The sequence below is a fragment of the Macaca mulatta genome, chromosome 15 (assembly GCF_049350105.2).
Source record: "Macaca mulatta isolate MMU2019108-1 chromosome 15, T2T-MMU8v2.0, whole genome shotgun sequence".
Taxonomy (NCBI): Eukaryota; Metazoa; Chordata; class Mammalia; order Primates; family Cercopithecidae; genus Macaca; species Macaca mulatta.
This window is the reverse complement of record NC_133420.1, coordinates 6,429,360-6,452,457: the sequence shown is the minus strand read 5'-3', so window position 1 is coordinate 6,452,457 and position 23,098 is coordinate 6,429,360. Positions and strand designations below refer to the sequence as shown.

The 23,098-nt window shown below is 51.8% G+C and overlaps 1 protein-coding gene across 8 annotated transcripts in view; it reads right to left on the bottom strand.

Annotated features, from left to right (window-relative positions):
- The window catches only part of NACC2 (NACC family member 2), a 113,088-nt gene that overhangs the window by 79,877 nt on the left and 10,113 nt on the right, over positions 1-23,098 (bottom strand). Inside the window, exon 1 of one of the 8 annotated variants that reach the window (XM_077965566.1) lies at positions 18,762-18,943. The exons of the other annotated variants lie outside the window; for them this stretch is intronic. The gene's annotated coding sequence lies outside the window, so the exon portion shown is untranslated. Of the gene's footprint in view, positions 1-18,761; positions 18,944-23,098 lie in introns of those variants that run through there. 8 annotated transcript variants of the gene reach the window in all.

Genomic DNA, 23,098 nt, shown 5'->3' with positions numbered 1-23,098 from the left:
AAAATAAAAAATAAAAAGAAACCAAAGAATAGAAGGGAATATCTGCCAACCATACAAGAGACTTATATCTAGCATATATAAAGAATTCTGACAACTCAACAATAAAAAGACAACCCAATTTAAAAATAGGCAAGGCATCTGAAAAGATATTTCTCCAAATACTGTGCACAAATGTCCAACATACACACGCCAAAATACTCAGCATCATTAGCCATCAGGGAAATGCAAATCAAAACCACAAAGAGATACCACTTCATACCCACTAGGATGGCTATCATCAAAAAGACAGAAAACAAAGATTGGTGGAAATATAAAAAGATGTAGCGATCGGGAATGTAAAATGTTAAGGCCACGTATGGAAAACAATCTGGAATTTCCCCAAAAGGTCCAAGAGAATTCCTACATGACCCAGTAATTCCAACCCTAGGTATGCCACCAAGAGAAAGGAAAGCATGCATCCACACGGAAACTTGTTCGGAGTGTTCCTCGCAGTATCATTTCCAAGAGCCAAGAAGTGGAAATACACAAATGCACCTGCTAAACGGATAAGTAAAACGTGGAATATCCATACAACATCATTTGGCAATGATAGGAATGAAGTACTGAGAGAGCACGGATGAGCCCCACGCTAAGAAAAACATTACGCTAAGTGTGAAAAAAATGCTGGTCACAAGAGGCCACATATCATCGATGAGATTCCATTGATCCAAAATGTCCACATCATTTAAAAATATATTTAAAAAGAAAAAAAAAAGATTTAGCTGGATGCGGTGGCTCAAGCCTGTAATCCCAGCACTTTGGGAGGTCAAGGCGGCCGGATCACCTGAGGTTGGGAGTTCGAGACCAGCCTCGGCAACATGGCAAAACCCCGTCTCTACTAAAAATACAAAATTAGCCAGACATGGTGGTGGGCGCCTGTAATCCCAGCTACTCGGGAGGCTGAGGCAGGAGAATTGCTTGAACCCAGGAGGCGGAGGTTGTGGTGAGCCAAGATCGCACCATTGCACTCCAGCCTAAACAACAAGAGCGAAACTCTGTCTCAGATGGTGAAACCCCATCTCTACTAAAGATACAAAAATTAGCTGGGCGAGGTGGCAGGCATCTGTAATCCCAGCTACTCAGGAGGCTGAAGCAGGAGAATCACTTGAACCTGAGAGGCAGAGGTTGCAATGAGCCAAGATCACACCACTGCACTCCAGCCTGGGTGACAGAGCAAGACTCCGTCTCAAAAGAAAAAAAGAAAAGATTTGTCATTGCCTAGAGCCGGGAGCAGTGGGGTGAGGGAGGGATGGGGGAATGAGAACGACTACCAAAGAGTGTGGGTTTTTTTGGAGTGATGAAGATGCTCTAGAATTCATGACGGTAATGACTGCGTAACTCTGAATACAGACGTGTTGATTAACGATGGGAATATATTCTGAGAAATGCGTCATTAGGTGATTCTGTTGTGGTCTGAACATCACAGGTGATTTTGTTGTTCTGTGAACATCACAGAATGCACTTAAACAAAGTTAGATAGGCCGGGCACAGTGGCTCACTCCTGTGATCCCAGCACTTTGGGAGGCTGAGGCAGGCAGACCACAAGGTCAAGAGATGGAGACCATCTGGCCAACATGGCAAAACCCCGTCTCTACTAACAATACAAAAATTAGCTGGGCATGGTGGTGGGCACCTGTAAGTCCCAGCTACTCAGGAGGCTGAGGCAGGAGAATCACTTGAACCCGGGAGGCAGAGGTTGCGGTGAGCCGAGATCGCGCCACGGCACTCCAGCCCGGTGACAGAGCGAGATGCCATCTCAAAAAAACAAAAACAAAACAAAACAAAAAAAAGCTAGATGGTACAGCCTACTGCACACTCAGGCTACATGGCATGGCCTAGTGCTCCTGGGTTATAAACCTATGGGGCATGGTACTGTACCAAATACCGTAGGCAACTGCAACACAATCGGAAGTATCTGTGTATCGAAACATAGTAAAGGTTCAGTAAAAATATAGGATAAAAGATTAAAAATGATGAAATTGTAGAGGGCACTTATCATGAATGGAACTAGCAGGACTGGGCGTCGCTCTGGGTGAGTGAGTAGTGAGAGAATGTAAAGGCCTGGGACATTACTATATGCTACTGAAGACTGTAAACACTGTACATTTAGGCTATACTATATTTATCTTTTTTAAAAAAATAATTGTGTGACTGGGCACGGTAGCTCATACCTGTAATCCCAGCACTTTGGGAGGCCGAGGCAGGCGGAGTACCTGAGGTCAGGAGATAAGACCAGCCTGGTCAACATGGCGAAACCCTGTCTCTACTAAAAAATACAAAAATTAGTTGGGCATAGTGGTGTGCACCTGTAATCCCAGCTACTCAAGGGGCTGAGGCAGGAGGATCGCTTAACCCAGGAGGCAAAGGTTGCAGTGAGCCGAGATCGCACCACAGCACTCCAGCCTGGGCAACAAGAGTGAAACTCCATCTCAAAAAAAAAAAAGTAATTTTGCAGGGACATTATGATGGCTACAATGTCACTGGGGAATAGAACTTTTCAGCTCTATTATAATCTCATGAGTGCACCACTGTATATGCTGTCCACTGACCAAACTGTTGTTATGCAGTGTGTGGCTATATACTAAAAACCACTAAACCGTACAGTGTATGAGTGAATTGTATGACACATAAATTGTCTCAATAAAGATATTATTTCAAAACTAAAAATACGGATAAGCCAAAATGAAATTTTAAAAATCGAGTGGCTCACAGGAAGGCAGGAAAAAGAAACAAAAGACAGGATAGAATAAAAAACTGAAATAGGAGACAAGGCCTTAGCACATCAATAATTTCATTAAATGTAAATGATCTAAAAACATCCATTAAAAGACAGAGATTGATAGAATACTTTTTTTTTTTTTAAGATGAAGTTTTACTCTTGTTGCCCAGGTTGGAGTGCAACGGCATGATCTCAGCTCACGGAGACCTCTGTTCCCCAGATTCAAGCGATTCTCCTGCCTCAGCCTCCCGAGTAGCCAGGATTACAGGGCGTGCGCCACCACGCCCAGCTAATTTTTTGTATTTTTAGTAGAGACGGGGTTTCACCATGTTGGCCAGGCTGGTCTCAAACTCCTGACCTTGTGATCTACCTGCCTCGGCCTCCCAAAGTGCTGGGATTATAGGCATGAGCCACTGCACCCGGCCTGAAGTGAGTTTCTTTTAGACAGCATATAGCTGAGTCATATTTTAAAATGTCTTCTATCAACCGGGCATGGTGGCTCACACCTGTAATCCCAACACTTTGGGAGGCCAAGCCAGGTGGATCTCACCTGAGGTCAGGAGTTTGAGACCAGCCTGGCCAACATGGTGAAACCCCATCTCTACTAAAAATACAAAAATTAGCCAGGTGTGGTGGCAAGCACCTGTAATCCCAGCTACTTGGGAGGCTGAGGCAAGAGAATTGCTTGAAACCAGAAGGCAGAGGTTGCAGTGAGCCGAGACCATGCCACTGCATTCCAGCCTGGGTGAAAGAGTGAAACTTTGTATCAAAAAACAACAACAACAACAAACAAACAAACAAAAACACACCTCACTTCAAATATAATGATATAGGTAGGTTAAAACGAAAAGAATAGGCCGGGCGTGGTGGCTCAAGCCTGTAATCCCAGCACTTTGGGAGGCCGAGACGGGCAGATCACGAGGTCAGGAGATCGAGACCATCCTCGCTAACACGGTGAAACCCCGTCTCTACTAAAAAATACAAAAAATTAGCCGGGCGCGGTGGTGGGCGCCTGTAGTCCCAGCTACTCGGGAGGCTGAGGCAGGAGAATGGCGTAAACCCAGGAGGCGGAGCTTGCAGTGAGCTGAGATCCGGCCACTGCACTCCAGCCTGGGGGACAGAGCAAGACTCCGTCTCAAAAAAAAAACTAAAAATAAAAAAATAAAAAGAATAGAAAAAGATAAATCATGCAAACTTAAAACAAAGCAAGGGTTGTTTTATTTACATCAAATAAAGCATATTTCAGAGCAAAGAAAATTATCAGAGATAGAGTAGGACACCACACAATAATTAAAGCATCAATCCACTAAGATACAGCAATCCTAAATGTCCATGTACCAGACAACAGACCTACAAAATACATGAAGCACAAACTGACAGAACTAAAGACAAATCCACAATTCTAGTGGAGGCTTCAACAACCTTCTCTCAACAATGACAGAACAACTAGATAGAAAATCAGCAGAGACAGTGAATTAAATAACATCAACAGGATCTAACTGACATTACAGAACTCTCCACTTAACAACAGCAGATCATATGTTCTTTTCACGTACCTGCGGAACGTATGACAAGACAGATGATATTCTGGCCCAGAAAAAAAAAACCTCAAGAACTTTACATGACTTAAAATTACACAGTGTGTTCTCCAATCACAGTAGAATCAAACTAGAAATCATAACATAAAGGTAACAGGGAAATCTAGAAACAGAAATACACAACATACATCTAAGTAATCCATATGTCAAAGAAGTCTCAAGGAAATTAAATACAATGAAAAGAAAAATACAACATACCAAAGCTTGTGGGACTCTGCTTAAGTGGGGCTGAGAGGAAAATTTATAGCATTACTGGATGTATTAGAAAAAAGGAAAAGTCTCAAATCAATCATATAAGCTCTCATCTCAAGAAATCAGAAAAAAAAAAAAAACCCAAAACTCAAAGCAAGCAGAAGAAAAGAAATGATAAAAATAAGAACATGAATCAATAAAATTCAAAACAAGAATAGAGGAGGAAAAAAATCAATGAAACAGCTGGGTTTTTGAAAAGATCAATAAAACTGATAAACCTCTAGCAAGACTGACAAAGAAAAAAGAGTGGATACAAATTAATTTTAGTATCAGAAATGAAACAGGAGACATAATTACAGACCCTGCAGATAGCAAAAGGATAATGTGGAAACAATAAAAACAATTTGAGGGCCGGGTGCGGTGGCTCACTCCTGTAATCCCTGCACTTTGGGAGGCCAAGGCGGGCAGATCATGAGGTTAGGAGTTTGAGACCAGCCTGGCCAACATGGTGAAACCCCTGTCTCTACTGAAGATACAAAAATTAGCTGGGCGTGGTGGCACGCACCTGTAATCCCAGCTATTCAGGAGGCTGAAGCAGGAGAATCACTTCAACCTGGGAGGTAGAGGTTGCGATGAGCCAAGATCACGCCACTGCACTGCAGCCTGGGTGACAAAATGAGACTCTGTCTCAAAAAAAAAAAAGAAATAAAAGCTAGTCATGGTGACAGGCACACCTGCAGTCCCAGCTACTCAGGAGTCTGAGGTGGGAGGATCACTTGAGCCCAGGAAAGTCAAGGCTGCTATGGGCCATGATTGTGCCACTGCACTCCACCTCTCAGAGAAATAAGGAGAGGAACTTCATATACTTCATAGGGAGCATCTACCAAAATCCTACAGCTAAAGCTCTCTCCTTAAGATAAGGAGGAAGCAAGGCAAGAGTGTGTTCACACCATTCTTGTTGAACACAGTGCTGTAAGTTTTAGCCAGTGCAGCAAGTGAAGAAGATGTACACGGAATGGAAAAGAGGAAATAATCCTGTCCCTATTTGCAGATGACATAATTGTCCATGTAGAAAATCCCAAGAAATCTACAAAAAGAAACCTCCAAGAATTAATAAGTTAACCAAGGTCACAGGCTGCAAAATGAACAATTGTTTCTATATACCAGCAATAACCAAAACTTGAAATACCATTTACAGTCATTCAAAAAAAAAAAGGCAACATCTACATATAAATCTAGCAAAACATGCACAGAATCTGTATGCTGAAAACTACAAAATGCTGATGAAAGAAATCGAGATCTAAATAAAGAGATGTACCATGTTCATGGATTGGAAGATTCAACATAGTGAAGATGTCAAGTCTCCCCAAACTGGTAGATGAGTTTAACACAATTCCTATCAAAATTCCAGCAAGGACCAGCTGCAGTGGTTCACACATGTAATCCCAACACCTTGGGAGGCCAAGGCAGGAAGATCAATTGAGCCTGGGAGTTCAAGACCAGCTTGGCCAACATCGCAAGACCCTGTCGCTACAAAATGAAATAAATGAAAAGTAATCAGCTGGGCATGGTGGCATGCATTTGTAGTCCTAGCCACTCAGGAGGTGGAAGTGGGAAAAGAATTTGAGCCCGGGAGTTCAAGGTTACAGTGAGCGATGATCATGCCATCACACTCTTGCCTGGGTGGAGTCAGACCCTTTGTTTAAAAAAAAAAAAAAAAAAAAAATGGGGGGCGGACATGGTGGCTCACGCCTGTAATCCCAGCATTGTGGGAGCCCGAGGCAGGCTGATCATGAGGTCAGGAGTTCAAGACCAGCCTGACCAACATGGTGAAACCCTGTCTCTACTAAAAATACAAAAATTAGCCGGGCGTGGAGGCGGGCGCCTGTAATCCCGGCTATTCGCGAGGCTGAGGCAGGAGAATCACTCAAACCCAGGAGGTGGAGGTTGCAGTGAGCTGAGATTGTGCCACCGCACTCCAGCCTGGGTTACAGAGCGAGACTTCGTCTCAAAAAAAAAAAAAAGAAAAGAAAAAAACCCAGCAAGACCTTTTGTAAATATAGATGAGCTTATTCTTAAATATATATGAAAAGGCAAAGGAATGAAAATAGCTAAGACAATTTTTGAGAGAGAATTAAATGGGAGAAATCAGGCTACCTGATTTCAAGGGTTATTATAAAATATAGTGATCAAGGCTGTGTGGTATGGACAGAGGGACACACATACGGATCAATGGAACAGAATGAAAAAAAAACCCAAAATAGATCCACACAAAATTTGCCCAACTGATTTTTTTAAAAAGAGGCAAAAGCAATTCAGGGGAGAACAGACAGCCTTTGAAGCCAATGGAGCTGGGGCAACTGCATGTCCAGACGTAAATGTGCTGAACTCCATCCAAGCCTCACATCCCATTCAAAATTACACAAAAGCCGGGCATGGTGGCTCGAGCCTGTAATCCTAGCACTTTGGGAGGCCCAGGTGGGTGGATCACCTGAGGTCAGGAGTTTGAGACCAGCCTGGCCAACATGGTGAAACCCTGTTTCTACTAAAAATATAAAAATTAGCTGGGCATGGCGATGTGCGCCTATAATCCCAGCCACTCAGCAGGCTGAGGCAGGAGAAACATTTGAAACCGGGAGGCAGAGGTTGCAGTTGGCTGAGATTGTGCCATTGCACTCTAGCCTGGGCAACATGAGCGAAACTTTGTCTCAAAAAAAAAAAAAAAAAAAAAAAATTACCCAAAGGCAGGGTGTGGTGGCTCACGTGTGTAATCCCACCATACTGGGAGGCCGAGGTGGGCAGATCACTTGAGGCCAAGAGTTTGAGATCAGAATGGCCAATACAGTGAAACCCCGTCGCTACTAAAAATACAAAATTAGCTGGGCCTGGTGGTGCACGCCTGTAATCCCAGCTACTTGGGAGGCTGAGGCATAAGAATTGCTTGAAACCAGGAGGCAGAGATTGCAGTGAGCCAAGATCACATCACTGCACTCCAGCCTGCACAACAGAGCAAGACTCTGTCTTAAAAAAGAAAAGGAAAAAAAAAAAAAAAAAAAAAGCTGGGTGTGGTGCCTCACGCCTGTAATCCCAGCACTTTGGGAGGCCGAGGCGGGCAGATCACCTGAGGTCAGCAGTTCGAGACCAGTCTGACCAACATGGAGAAACCCTGTTTCTACCAAAACTACAAAAAAATTAGCTGGGCGTGGTGGCGGGCGCCTGTAATCCCAGCTACTTGGGAGGCTGAGGCAGAGGAATCGCTTGAACCCGGGAGGCAGAGGTTGTGGTGAGACGAGATTGCGCCATTGCACTCCAGCCCGGGCAACAAGAGCGAAACTCTGTCTCAAAAATAAATAAATAAATAAGCCCCAAATTAATTGGAGACTTAAACATAAAACTAGGGGAGAAAAAAAACCGTAAGAGAATATCTGCAGAATATGGGGCTAGGAAGACAGTTCTTCCGTAAAAGGAAAAACTGATAAATTGGACTTTATCAAGATTTAAAAACTGTTGCTCAGCACAAAACACTGGTAACAGGATGAAAAGACAAGACACAGGTTGGTAGAAAAAACATGCCAGGAACACATTTAACAAAGGACTAATATCGAGGCTACATAAAGAATTAATTGGCCGGGCGCGGTGGCTCAAGCCTGTAATCCCAGCACTTTGGGAGGCCGAGACGTGCGGATCACGAGGTCAGGAGATCGAGACCATCCTGGCTAACACGGTGAAACCCCGTCTCTACTAAAAAATACAAAAAACTAGCCGGGCGAGGTGGCGGGCACCTGTAGTCCCGGCTACTCGGGAGGCTGAGGCAGGAGAATGGCGTAAACCCGGGAGGCGGAGCTTGCAGTGAGCTGAGATCCGGCCACTGCACTCCACCCTGGGCGACACAGCGAGACTCCGTCTCAAAAAAAAAAAAAGAATTAATTAGGCGGGTGTGGAGATGCATGCTTATAGTCTCAGCTACACAGGAGGCTGGGGTGGGAGGATCATTTGAGCCCAAGAGTCCAAAACCAGCCGAGGCAACCTGGGGAGACTTTGTCTGTACAAAAAATAAAAACAGGCCGGGCGCGGTGGCTCAAGCCTGTAATCCCAGCACTTTGGGAGGCCGAGACGGGAGGATCACGAGGTCAAGAGATCGAGACCATCCTGGCTAACATGGTGAAACCCCGTCTCTACTAAAAAAACACAAAAAACTAGCCGGGCGAGGTGGCGGGAGCCTGTAGTCCCAGCTACTCGGGAGGCTGAGGCAGGAGAATGGCGGGAACCCGGGAGGTGGAGCTTGCAGTGAGCTGAGATCCGGCCACTGCACTCCAGCCTGGGCGATAGAGCGAGACTCCATCTCAAAAATAAATAAATAAATAAATAAATAAATAAATAAATAAAAACTAGCTAGGCATGGTGGAGTACACCTGTGGTCCCAGCTGCTTGGGAGGCTGAGGCGGGAGGATTGCTTCAGCCTAGGAGGTCAAGGCTGCAGCGAGCTGTGGTCTCGCCACTACATTCCAGCCTGGGCGACACAGCACGACTGTCTCAAAAAAAAATATATATATATATATATATTTAATTTTTTAAAAATTGAGGACCCCAGTACGAGCTGCAGTGGACAGGGCGTGTGAGCGCGGATCCAACTGCATCAGAGTATAGCTCTGCCCATCGGGGAGAAGAGGCGTTTGTCTCAAAGTGAAATGCACAATTGGTCTAGAATGCCAAAGAGAATAGGAAAAGACAAAAGACTCCAGGGGATGTATGGACAACCCGAGAATGTTTGCAGAAAGTCGACTTGATTGCCCTCGGTTTATAACACCTGTAAATAAGGAGTATGAAAAGAAGCCGCGTGTGTGCTACAATTTTGGCACAATTTGCTCAGTTTCGACGGGTATATTCCTAATTGTTTTAAAGGTGCTTATGCATCCTCCACTGCCAAGTACTGCATTCGCGTCCAAGCAGGATTTGGTGATCCGTCTGCTAAAATGCCTACTGGTCTTGGAGTATCTGGTCTGCCCAGAAACAGGGTCAGCAGTAAGCGGTGATCCTTCCCTCTGCCCTGAAAGCAGACCCCGGCTCTCACCGAAATAACCAACAGGGCTTTGCACAGACTCTGTCACGTCCTTGACTATTTTTTTTTTTTTTTAATTAAGATCTTGGCCGGGCACAGTGGCTCATGCCTGGAATCCCAGCACTTTGGGAGGCTGAAGTAGAAGGGTCACTTGAGTCCAGGAGAGACCAGGAGAGACAGTGAGATTATCGTCTCCACAAATAATTTGTTAAAAAATTAGTCAGGCGTGGCCAGGTGCGGTGACTCATGCCTGTAATCCCAGCACTTTGGGAGGCCGAGACGGGCGGATCACGAGGTCAGGAGATCGAGACCATCCTGGTTAACACGGTGAAACCCCGTCTCTACTAAAAAATACAAAAAAACTAGCCGGGCGAGATGGCAGGCCCCTGTAGTCCCAGCTACTCGGGAGGCTGAGGCAGGAGAATGGCGTGAAGCTGGGAGGCGGAGCTTGCAGTGAGCCAAGGTTGCACCACTGCACTCCAGCCCGGGTGACAGAGCAAGACTCCATCTCAAAAAAAAAAAAAACACGCCAGGCATAGTGGGACACACTTGTCATCCCAACGACTCGGGAGGCTGAGGCAGGAGGATCCCTCGAGCACAGGAATGTGAAGCTGCAGTGAGCTATGATCCCGCCACTGCACTCTAGCCTGGGCCCACAAAGCAAGACCCTATCTCAAAAAAATAAAAAAAAAAAAAAAGAAAACAAACCGGGTGCGGTGACTCACACCTGTAATCCCAGCACTTTGGGAGGCCTAGGCGGGTGGATCACGAGGTCAGGAGATCAAGACCATCCTAGCTAACACAGTGAAACCCCGTCTCTACTAAAAATGCAAAAATTAGCTGGGCATGATGCCGGGTGCCTGTGGTCCCAGCTACTTGGGAGGCTGAGGCAGGAGAATGGCGTGAACCTGGAAGGTGGAGCTTGCAGTGAGCTGAGATTGTGCCACTGCACTCCAGCCTGGGCAACAAAGCAAGATTCCGTCTCAAAACAAACAAACAAAAAAAAAAAACAAGAAAAAGAAAAAGAAAACAGGCCGGGCACGGTGGCTCACGCCTATAATCCCAGCACTTTGAGGGGCCGAGGCAGGCAGATCACGAGGTTAGGAGATCGAGACCACCCTGGCTAACACAGTGAAACCCCATCTTTACTAAAAACACAAAAAAATTAGCCGGGTGTGGTGGCAGGCGCCTCTAGTCCCAGCTACTCGGGAGGCTGAGGCAGGAGAATGGCATGAACCCGGGAGGCAGAGCTTGCAGTGAGCCAAGATCGCGCCACTGCACTCCAGCCTGGGTGACAGAGCAAGACTGCATCTCAAAAAAAGAAAAAGAAAAAGAAAACAAAGTTTTTCATTCCAGAAACATTAAGGTTCCTTACAAAGATGTTAATAAGGCCGGGCGCGGTGGCTCAAGCCTGTAATCCCAGCACTTTGGGAGGCCGAGACGGGCGGATCACGAGGTCAGGAGATCGAGACCATCCTGGCTAACACGGTGAAACCCCGTCTCTACTAAAAAATACAAAACCCTAGCTGGGCGAGGTGGCGGGCGCCTGTAGTCCCAGCTACTCGGGAGGCTGAGGCAGGAGAATGGCGTAAACCCGGGAGGTGGAGCTTGCAGTGAGCCGAGATCGCGCCACTGCACTCCAGCCTGGGCGACAGAGCGAGACCCCGTCTCAAAAAAAAAAAAAAAAAAAAAGATGTTAATAATTTCTGAGGTTATTTAAAATTATGTCTTATCCCTTCAATTAACACAGACAGGCTGGTCAAAACCATTCCTCATTCGCCAGCCTGGCAAGGCTGCCTGCCTTCCACAAGGACCCAACCTCTGGTTCAATATTGACTCCATACTGACTGTGTCTCCGCCAAGTCAGACCCTAAACTGCACCGACAGACAAAGCTGGACCTTCCGAACGACCATCCCCTGCGACTCCCAGAGGGCCCACGTAGGTGATCACATTCTATTCCCAGCTCACCCGGAGGGCTCGGGTCTGTGTCATTCTGAGCCTCAGCGTCTACATCTCACACAGAGTGGCAGGAAGCGCAGCCTTCCCAGCCAAGGCTGAGTCGGCAGGGTCAGGGGATGCTGGTGGGAATGGGTTCTCACGTGGTCTCCTTCTGGGAGCCCGGGAGCTCTGTCCCCCACTCGCTGTTGCGTATGGGGCTGGGGGAACAGCAATCGGATCCTCACGAAACAGTGACGTGAGGCCCAGTAGAGGATGTGACCTCCTCCAGGCTGACGCTCTTGGTTCTGTGTGAAATGAACCGATTCCACCTTGTCCTCAATGGTGGCTTCTGCTCCCTCGAAGAGGCAGGTCAGGAGTGGGGAGCCCCAGGTGTGGGTGCAGCAGGCTGCAAGGACCCACACACTCAGACTTGACCTCAGACACTGTCACACGGCCCCAGGGAGGTGGCCAGGACTCCAGGACGCCTTCTGGTCCAGTCCGGCACTGACCGGGATGCGGGTGAGCTGGCTGCGGCCGCCTGGCTGGGATACTGAGCGGGGAAAGCCCTCCCCAGCTCCCCCGAGGCCGGCTGCTGCAAAGTGACTGAAATGCTCCTTACAGGTGCCCACTCTCCCCAGGCTTGGAACTTGGAAGCGAACGTCTCCCGGAGCCCGTTTCCCTTTCACGGCCATCAGCAGCGGCTCCGTGTGAACCTGCCGTCCCCTACATCGCAGTTCAGCTTCTCAAACGTTGACTGTGCAGCCGGGGCCAAGCCCGGGCTGTCGTGACCGAGGACGCATCTTCTTTCATGGGGCACAGGCCCACATTCGGGGTTCAGGGTTGCAGGTCCTGCGGGAGCAGAGCCTGCAAGGCTCCCCCAAGAAATCTGTGCGGACCCTGTCCTGAGCTCCCTATGCTCAGCCTTCCACACGCAGGGAGGGCACCTCCATGCAGACCGCGCCGAGGGGAGGAGACTCACCCAACACCCACAGGCCCTGTCAGTGAAACCTCAGAGACAGGGGTCTTGGGTTTGGGCTCTGAGGCGCAGGACACAAGATCCAATAAGAACAAAGTCATCCCCTCTGGAGTGAGAGGCTGCTGAAAACGGAACCCAGGCTTCCCTACAAAGCGCCCAGGAGCAGCCCCACAGCCCTCCACGTGCTCAGTGCCTGTGGCCCTAACACTGCTGCCCGTTCCTCTGCTGCGTCTGTGACAAAACTCGGAGACACCTGCTTCTCAAAGCCCTGCCTGAAGGTTATTTGTGGTCACAAAGAGATCCTGCAAAGAACAGTCATCAAAAACTTGGAAACAAAGCAAACAGGCACCTTTTGCGGCCTCTGCCTGATTTGCAACTCAGTAGTGATGACACCCCGTATACTCCGTGACATCCTAAGTCTCGTATATGCAACCAAAAGAGAAGCAAATGATTTCTGTCCAGTAGCAAAGAGAACCCCCAGGGGCAGGGCTTCTCGGCCCTGCGGAACTGGAAGCAGCGCTGTAACTAACCGAACAATCTGTCCAGCCTCCTCTCCTCAGTGACTCTCAACGCCCAGTTCCTCAAACGTTCTCTGAGCCAGGTTTCCTGTCCATACCATGGCAAAAATGAAACGAAATTCTGATGCACCCCTCAGCCCGGTGAACCTCAAAGACATGACGCCGAGTGAAAGCTACCAGACACACACAGACGACGCCACGGGGTTGCTCTCACACACGGGCCCAGAGCAGGACGGTTCAGAGAAAGGAAGCAGAATGGAGGTTTCCGGGGCCTGGGGGACAGCGGGAGGGGAGCTGGTGTTCAATGGCTGCAGTTTCGGTCAGGGATGATGAAAAAGTTCTGGAAACAGAGGTGAGGGTTGACAACGCATGTGAATGTTCTTACTGACACTGAACTGTGCACTTAAAAATGGTTAAAATGGTGACAATTTCAGGTTGTGTACATTTGACTACAATTTTTTAAAAATGCATTGGCCTGGTGTGGTGGCTCACACCTGTAATCCCAGCACTTTGGGTGGCCAAGGCTGGCAGACTGCTTGAGCCCAGGAGGTCGCAACATGGTGAAACTGGGTCTCTACAAATAATTTAAAAACTAGCCTGGCTTGGTGGCATATACCTGTAGTCCCAGCTACTCAGGAGGCTGAGGTGGGAGGATCGCCTGAGCCCAGGAGGTGAAGGCTACAGTAAGCTGTGATTGCACCACTGCACTCCAGCCTGGGCAACAGAGTGAGACCTTATCTCCAAAAAAATTTTATTTAATAAAAATAAAAATCCTTAAAAGTTACACTTTGATCAGACCTGCATGTGAAAGGCCAAAGAATAAAGCTTCAAGAGCTGAAGAGAGGCCGAGCACGGAGGCTCACGCCTAGAATCTCCAGGCTCACTTTGGGAGGCCAAGACGGGCATATCACCTGAGATCAGGAGTTTGAGACCAGTCTGGCCAATAAGGTGAAACCCCGTCTCTACTAAAAATACAAAAATTAGGCCGAGCGTGGAGGCTCACGCCTATAATCCCAGCACTTTGGGAGGCTGAGGCGGGTGGATCATGAGGTCAGGAGATCGAGACCATCCTGGCTAACATGGTGAAACCCCGTCTCTACTAAAAATACAAAAAAATTAGCCGGGCGTGGTGGTGGCACCTGTAGTCCCAGCTACTCGGGAGGTTGAGGCAGGAGAATGGAGTGAACCCGGGAGGCGGAGCTTGAAGTGAGCAGAGATCACACTACTGCACTCCAGCCTGAGCGACATAGCGGGACTCCGTCTCAAAAAAAAAAAATTAGCCGGGTGTGGTGGCGCATGCCTGTAATCCCAGCCACTTGGGAGGCTGAGGCAGGAGAATCGCTTGAACCCGGAGGTGGAGGTTGCAGTGAGGCAAGATCGTGCCATTGTACTCCAGCCTGGGCAACAGAGCAAGACTCCATCTCAAAAAACAAAAACAAAAAAAGCAGAAGATAAACATTGCCTTTGGCAAAACAAACAACAAAAAGAAACCAGGGCACAAGGGACACTGTTGATAAATCGTGCTTCATTAAAATAGAGAAAGATAAAGACCAACACTAAGAAAAAACAAGCTGAGAAGGACAGAGATCTGCAACTAACTTCAGCAAAGGGTGTGTGGTCAGAGTATGGAAAGAATTCTACAAATTCTACGAATCAATCAAGAAAAGGGAAACTCACAGAGGAGGGAGGGGCAGGAGCCCAGAGCAGGCCCTTCACACCCAGACAGTGTCACATGAGCAGGGGGCAGCTGTGCGGTCACCAGGGAAATGCGAGGGGACCCCAAGGACTCAGGCCACACCCACACGGGGGAGCAGGCAAGGGGGCAATAAAATTGTGCTTAAAATTATTTATAAAGTAATAAAAGGTAAGTGAAAGTAGTTTGAAAACTGAATAAGGATCAGTGAATACTGGCTTGTGCTTTTTTTTTTTTTTTTTTTTTTTTTTTGAGATGGAGTCTCGCTCTGTCGCCCAGGCTGGAGTGCAGTGGCGCGATCTCGGCTCACTGCAAGCTCCGCCTCCCGGGTTCACGCCATTCTCCTGCCTCAGCCTCCCGAGTAGCTGGGACTACAGGCGCCCACAACCGCGCCCGGCTAATTTTTTGTATTTTTAGTAGAGACGGGGTTTCACCGTGGTCTCGATCTCCTGACCTTGTGATCCGCCCGCCTCGGCCTCCCAAAGTGCTGGGATTACAGGCGTGAGCCACCGCGCCCGGCTGGCTTGTGCTTTATTACACAAAGGTGTGCTTTTAAGAGTGAAAACCATGTAAATAATATCCGTCCAATCATAGTACAAAAAAAAAGAAAACTTTTTTTTAGTAGAGACGGGGTTTTACCATGTTGGCCAGGCTGGTCTCGAACCCCTGACCTCGTGATCCGCCCGCCTCGGCCTCCCAAAGTGCTGGGATTACAGGTGTGAGCCACTGCGCCCGGCCCATAGTTTTACAATCATGAGGTTTGCAGTACCGTCTTTAAACGATCCACACATGAGTTTACAGACACAGTGGTAGACAGTGGGATGGACCAGGCACCCACTCAAACCCTCATCCCCAAGGCCGGGTGCATACTCACCCCCTGGTAGGGGGTCCCCAGGACCCCCAGCCCCCTCAACCTTGTGGCCAGCCCCACCCGCCTGCAGTCCAGAAGACGCCAGAATTCCATGAGGCTCAGTCCCTCGGAATGCAGAATTCATGAGCCATGAGCAGGACAGGCACATCTGGGAGCAGGTTCTCCAAATAATTCCGGCTCTCATTTCAGGAACTAAAGGCCCAGGCTTTTCCATTTAATCTTTAAATGGCAACCCTTAATACAGGTTTTTCCATTTAATCCTTAAAGTAAGCTCAGGCGAAATACCATGGCCCTACTGTACAGATGAGAAAACTGATGCTTGGAGTTGGGAAGTGGCCGGCTCACTGGCCCTGGAACCCTACCTGGATGCATAGACAGGATTCCAGGGGAATGTGCTCCTGAGCCATAAACCTGTGCCGGGCAAGAGGAGCCAGCCCAGCCCCCAGAGCAGGACAGAAAGGGCCGCGGGAATGGCCAGGGGACAGGTCAGGCGCCTGGGTCTCAGCCACATCAGAACTGAGCAAAGCGAGGCCCCTCAGGCAGGGCTGTCATCACGAGTGTGGCACCACAGCCACCGCCGCGTCCCAGTCCCTGGAATGCACCCCCAGCGTGGTCCTCTCCAGGAGCTGAGGCTCTCAGGGGCCAGACCTCTTGCCCCTCGTCCAGGCGACCCTGTGGGCAGCAGGCGAAGCCAAGGGAGGCTGAGGAGCACACATCCATCCCCGCGGGGAGCGGACGCCCTTGGCACTGTCGCCAGCATGACGCCGCGCCGCCGTCCCTCTCCGATTCCCTAACGGTTCCCGAGGGAGCACTGAAGGTAAATATGTTAATTTGACTTCAATCATAGCTTTTTTTTTTTTTAAGTGCACGTGGTATTAGTTTAGGGCACATAACCTGAAAACTACTCGCGCGTGTCTGCGCATCCCGTCCTTAGCAAGAGAAAGCTTGAGCTCCTGCCAAGAGGGCTCGGGGCTGAGGGGCCACAGGGGCAGACATCCCCCCAGGGTGGGCACGGCACTCTGAGCTGAGGGGGAGACCAGGGAGAGGCCGGGCACGTGCCCAGAGTCCCACACCCGGGAGGGGCTGCCTGGCACCCATCCACCCTCGGGCCTGATGCAATGGGGTGCCATCCTCTGGCTTCCAGGCAGGAGACACTCCTACGAGCACAAGGTGCCAACTGCAGAAGCCAATGCGTGGGCTCCCGGGGCCCAGGTGCAGCCAAGAAACAGGATCTCCAGACAGGCCCCAGGCTGCACAGGCCGGAAGCCAGCAGGTGGGACAGCAAGCCCCTCCTCCACCACAGGCACCCCACGGCCTGCTGAGAATGACATGAAGGACCAGGCTGACTGAGTGGAAAGGCCGCTTGGCCCTCAACCAAGGGCAGAAGGGAGGCTGGAGGCCCCCCAGAGATCCTTCCTGGGGCCCTGCCATGGCCAGCACTCCCCAAATGCCCTCCAGGGTCACCAGAGACCCGGAGCGTGGCTGCAGAAGCCAGATGGGTCTCAGGCCTCCCACTACCCATTCTGCTACTGGGAATAGGAAAGTTACTGAAATCTTGAAAGCAGTAAGATTTCAGGCCACCAGGACAGGCGGCAGCTGGGGAAGTCTCCACTTTTCAGGACCCCAAGGCCCCAGGGGCCAGGCCACAGCCACGCTGTGGAAGGCGCTGCCAGCCCTGCCACCTGTTCCCCAGGGAAAGGGGGCCCTTTGGGAGATCTACAGACGGGCTCCACTGGCCATGGGGCTGCCTGGGCCAGGCCTGGGGCTGATAGCCCACACCCTTGGCCACCCACTGTAGTCATGGCCCAGCCTGGCAGACACCCACAGTCCCTACCCCAGGGCGTGGCTGCCAGCCAAAGCCCATGCCACTGTGCCCTGCAAAACCCAATGGTTTGACCACAAGGCCCTCCTAGCAGGGCCCCGTAGCCACGCCACAGCAGGGGTGGTGCCAGAGCGGCACTGCATCCCCAGCCTGTGTAGCCTCATCCCAGCAGGGCCCCCACACCCATCTGTGCTCCTCTTCTCTGAGCCCAGGCCCCTTTGCTGCCCCTACATGGGCGATGCCTCCTCTCAGGGCATCCAAAACTCAACCCAGGTTCTAGGAAACTCCACCTGGCAGCCCGCTGCAGTGGGGTCTTAAAACTAAAAGTCTCTACTAAAAGTACAAAATTAGCCGGCATGGTGGCGCACACCTGTAATCCCAGCTACTCGGGAGGCTGAGACAGGAGAATTGCTTCAACCTGGGAGGCTGAGGTTGCGTGCTGAAATCGTGCCACTGCACTCCAGCCTGGGTAACAGGAGTGAAACTCCATCTCCACCCCCACCCCCGCAAAAAAACAAACAAACAAACAAACGAAAACTCCAACGCTACTGCCAGTGCACCGTCCCCCACCCCACAGACCGCACAGAATCAGCCCACGAAGGACACTCCATGGAGCTCTTATCTGATTCGGAGGCCGTGGGGTGTGGGTTAGCTGGGGGTCTCCTCCTCTCTGGACACGTGCAGACGGGGCCGTGACACACACCCAGACCCCAGCAGAGTCACTGCAGAGGATGCAGATGCAGGGAGAGCAGACAGCAGACAACCACAGGCCAGCCTGTGCTCAGCACAAACTCCGGCCAGCTGCATCAGACCCCTGGCAGAGCCGCCCCTGCGTGCTACGGTGCCAGGACCCAGTCACTCGAGAGCAGGTCGGGGGCACACAGGCCTGGGACGGACAGGCCCAAGGTAGTAGCCCCTCCCGCTGTCCCCCACCCCAAGCACATCAGATTAATGGAGGTGACGGAGGAGGAAGTTTTCATCCCCAGAACACCACGGGCCCAGGGTCACGGATCACAAACGGCTGTGGGGAGAAGAAACACGTGTTTCCCATATTCCCGTAACACAGGAAACCGTTCCCAGAGGAGGAAGGCCAGATCAAAGGGACCCCCAATGGCCACCTCGGGACTCTCCAGCTGCCCAGGCCGCTGGAAACCCAGGGAAGGAGCCAGGTGGACTCAGGCCCAACGGGCACTGGGGCCTCTGCAGGACAAGGCAGGGGTCGGCATACCTGGGCTCGGCCTGCAGAGTGACCGGAACGACCTGCACACCACTCTCCCAACCAAAGTGAAGCCAGCCACCCACTGGGCACCCCATGACCCGGCCCCGCTCGCTCACAGCCATGGTTCCCATCCTCCACGCGTCCTCCCAGCTGGGAACTCGGCACTCGGACCTGCTCTCGGAGTGCGGGGTGCCCGGGAAGGCGGTGCCGGGCGTCGGCTTCCACCTCGGGCTGTAACAGAATTCCCTCGTGACGTTTCTTGGAAATCAGTGGCTGTAATCACAGCTGCCTAGTCTCTGCAAGGGCCTCTCAGCTGCTGGGTTTCGGTGTAATTATTACGAAAGCGCAGTTAAAGTGAGGATGAACCGAAGCCTCTGGGAAAACCCACGGGCCCAAGGAGGGCAGCTGCGGCCCCCAGGCCAGGAACAAACTCAGGCCCTCCCGGCTCAGACCCCGGGGCGCAATCCCCACCCAGCAGCGGTGGCAGCTGGCCCCTGAGCAAGCTCCCTCTACCTGGATGGCACCTGGCCCAGGTAACCAGGCAACACCAGGCCGAGGGCAAGGCGGGGAGGGCAGCCAGCCCCCACCCCCGCCCACCGGACCCCTGCTGTCTTTGCACCACTCCTCGCGGCCCAGCCCACCTGCAGCAGCACCCCCGAAACCCCAGGGTCCCTGCAGAACTCGGAGATGAGGGTGGAGCTGTCGCTGGAGCCAGGCTGCAGCAAAGGCCCATCTGCCCCGGCCAGGGCCTCCCAACCTCCCTGGGCCCATTTCTCCTTTCACAAAATGGGGGCACCAGACATTCCCAAAGACTCTCCGCCCGAACACGACCTGCCGGGGCCCCGGGTCAGCACATCACTAAAGCAGGTGATCGCCCAGGACTCCCAGCAGAAGGGAGAGGTGGGGCTCAGGCAGGGATACCCCCTCTGCCCGTCTCCCCAGGGTCTTCACCCACAGGACCATCGGTGTGGCCAGGATGCCACGGCCTGACGGAAGGGGGCGGGGAGCCTTGGGTCCCACACAGGCTTGGGAAGCAGAGGCCACCCCAAGGCCAAGTCCGGGCTCTGCCCAGCCTGTGCCACGCACTGAGCCGGGGGCTGGGATGCTCAGGTTCACCTGTCTCCCCACCATGCCTGTGAGAGGTCTGGGCAGGTGTGCGCAGGGCCGAGCTCACAGTGGGCCTCACCTCGGTGGGGTCACCATCCATGAAGCACTGGGTCTGGCCCGCAGAGCCCGACAGACAAAACCAGGTAGAGCTGAGGCATCTTAGCAGGTGCTGCTGAGCTGACGGAGACCCTCCGCCCGCCAGGCCCGCGCTGCCTCCTCGGACCAGCCTCCCACGAAGCACCCAACCCTAACAGAGGCACAGCCCTCAGTCCAGCGTGTGCACCACTAGGTCACGGCCCCCTCTCGCCGGTGGGTGGGGCTGGCTCTTGGCTAGCGGATCCCACGGCCGCCCTGTTCTCTGGATGTTGACTGCCTTCCCTCTCCCCAGAGGAAAAGACAGACGCCATCTTCCATAAGCAGCTGAGGGTATTTTTCTGCTCATTTACCACCGTGCATGGCCCTCTCCATGCCTAGGATTTGTGCTGCCTGACTCACTTCTGCCAGATTTCAGGGCGAGGGGGAAGACGCCGTGTTTTACGGCTGCCATAACTTCTGCCCCGTTAGACATCTACACTCACGTGGAAGCGACCAGATTGATCTGACGGCCAAGCACTTCACAGGGCAGAACCTTTCTAGCACAACAGAAACCCGAGGGTCCTCTTCCTCGATGCCAGAAACGGGGCCACCCTGCTGGAGCGGAGGCTGTGGCCATCACACACTCCCAACAGAAGAGCCAGCGGCCACAGGGCTCAGGGGAGCTGGTGGGGGTCAGCCCCTGGGGAGTTGCTCTCCTGGGTCCAGGCACGGTCAGCGCTTCACCCCAACCTGAGCCTAGGCACGCAGGGGTCATCTCATTGCTCAGGGAGGCAGCACTGCCCTCCCTTCCTTCCCAGGCTGGACTGGGGAGGAGGCAGCCACGGAGAAGAGGGAGTGGGTCTCTGTGGGGCAGGTGGGCACTTTGGCCTTCACCCCTGTACTGGGAATAGCATCTCCCCAAAATCCACATGTACCCAAAACTCGAATGTGACTGTATTTGGAACCAGGGTCTTTGCAGATGTACGATCAAGTTCACATGAGAGCTTCCCAGATTTAGGTCAGGTCCGGAGGTGTCTTCTAAGGAGGGAAAACGTGGACATCTAGGAAGGGCGCCGCACAGAGACCAGGCCGAGACTGGCACGAGATGGGCACGAGACAGGCACAAGCCCAGGGCACCACAGGCAGCCGACACCACGCTGCGGAGGCAGGCGGGGGCCCCGAGACACTGTGGCCTCAGGCTTCTGGCCTCCACGGCTGCGCAAGAAGAAATTCCTGCTGTTTCAAGCCTCCCTGCCCCTACCTGTTAGTGGTGCCATGTTCCAGCAGCCCACGACATTCACCTACAGGACCATCGGTGTGGCCTAGACCGCTGCTGAGGGGACCCCGGGCCCAGCTGGGTTGAGGGCAGATCTTCTCAGACAGACCATGTCCGTCACAAACCCGGCCGGCCCCGGCAGCTCTGGGACCCAGAGACAGACGCGGTCATAGCTGAAAAAGCCTCTCGGCCCCACCCCAACTTCTCCCTCATCACTCAGTGGGGAGACCCAAGACTTGGCCACAACCCCGTCTCCTAGTTCCTCTACAGCCACACAGCCCAAGAAAGAGTGGGGAGGTGGGGACAGCGGTGCCAGCCGGGGGTATCCCTCACTCACAGTGGCTCCAGGGACACCAGAGGGACAAGGATCCAGCCAGGAGGGGACCTGTCTTTCCGGGAGCAGTGGGTTCTGATGAGACCCTCATCACCACTCACCAACCTGCAGCCTCCCTGTTCCCAGGCCAAAGACCTCCACACCCAGATCTGGTCCTGGGTAGCCGACCCCTCCCCCAGCCCCTCCTGGGTCCAGCCCTGCCCCTGTGCACACCTGTAGCCTTCACCAAAGGCGGGGTTGCTGGAGAGTTGCTTCCAAGACTCACCCATCACACAGACACTTCCTATGCAACGTCCGGTCTCCAGCTGGTGGAGCAACATCCAAGGAGGCAGCATCTCTGACGTCCCCACCCAAGACGCGAATCACCAGGAGGCCACAGACAAACCCACCTCGAGGCTGGGATCAAATCTGTCAAACTGGCCTGGACCTCAGAGTCAGGATCATGAAGGCCATGGAAAGGCCACAGAATACACCAGGCTGGAGGAGCCCAGAGACACAGCAAGACTCAAACAGATGTGCATGCCACGTCCACAGCAGCAGCACCCGACAGCCAAGAGGCAAGTGGCCCCGGGGTCCGCCGACGGGTGACAGTCAAAGGAAATGGCGGCGGGCACATACACACACACACATCATACAGCCTGGAGAAGGGACGGACTCCGCCACTCCCTGCAACCCGGAGGAGCCGTGGGGACACGGTGTGCAGCAAATGAGCCAGTCACACAAGGACACCCGCTGTGGGACTCCACTCACATGCAGTCCCGGAGGCAGGCCCACAGAGACAGGAAGTAGAACGGTGCCTGCCAGGGGCTGCAGCAAGGATGGGGAGTTTGTGTCTGACGGGGAAAGAGGTTCAGTTTGGGAGGATGAAAAAGTTCTAGAGATGGTGGTGAGGGCAACACAAAAATGCACAAGCTTCGTTCCACTGGAAAAGCTAAAATGGTAAATGTTATGTACGACTAATCAGAACGTTTTTCAAAATCTGAATTTATAGCTTAACCAACATAGAAAGATTTCATGTCTACAATTTTTTTTTTTTTTTTGCAAGACTGAGTTTCGCTCTTTTCGCCCAGACTGGAGTGCAGTGGTGCCATCTCAGCTCACTGCAACCTCTGCCTCCAGGGTTCAAGTGATTCTTGTGCCTCAGCCTCCCGTGTAGCTGGGATTACAGATGTGAACCACTGTGCCCGGCCCAAAAAAATTTGTTTAATGCCGAGCGCAGCGGTTCACACCTGTAATCCCAACACTCTGGGAGGCCAAGGCGGGCGGATCACAAGGTCATGAGATCAAGACCATCCTAGCTAACAGGGTGAAACCCCGTCTCTACTAAAAATACAAAAAATTAGCCGGGCGAGGTGGCGGGCGCCTGTAGCTTCAGCTACTGGGAGGCTGAGGCAGGGGAATGGCGTGAACCCGGGAGGCAGAGCTTGCAGTGAGCTGAGATCATGCCACTGCACTCCAGCCTGGGTGACAGAGCGAGACTCCATCTAAAAAAAAAAAAAAAATTTAATTAGCCAGATGTGGTGGTGCACAAAAAATGTTTTAATCAGCCATGTGTGGGGATGCACACCTACAGTCCCAGCTACTCCAGAGGCTGAGGCGGGGAGATCACCTGAGCCCAAGAGTTTGAGGCTGTAGTAAGCTATGATTGCACCACTGCACTC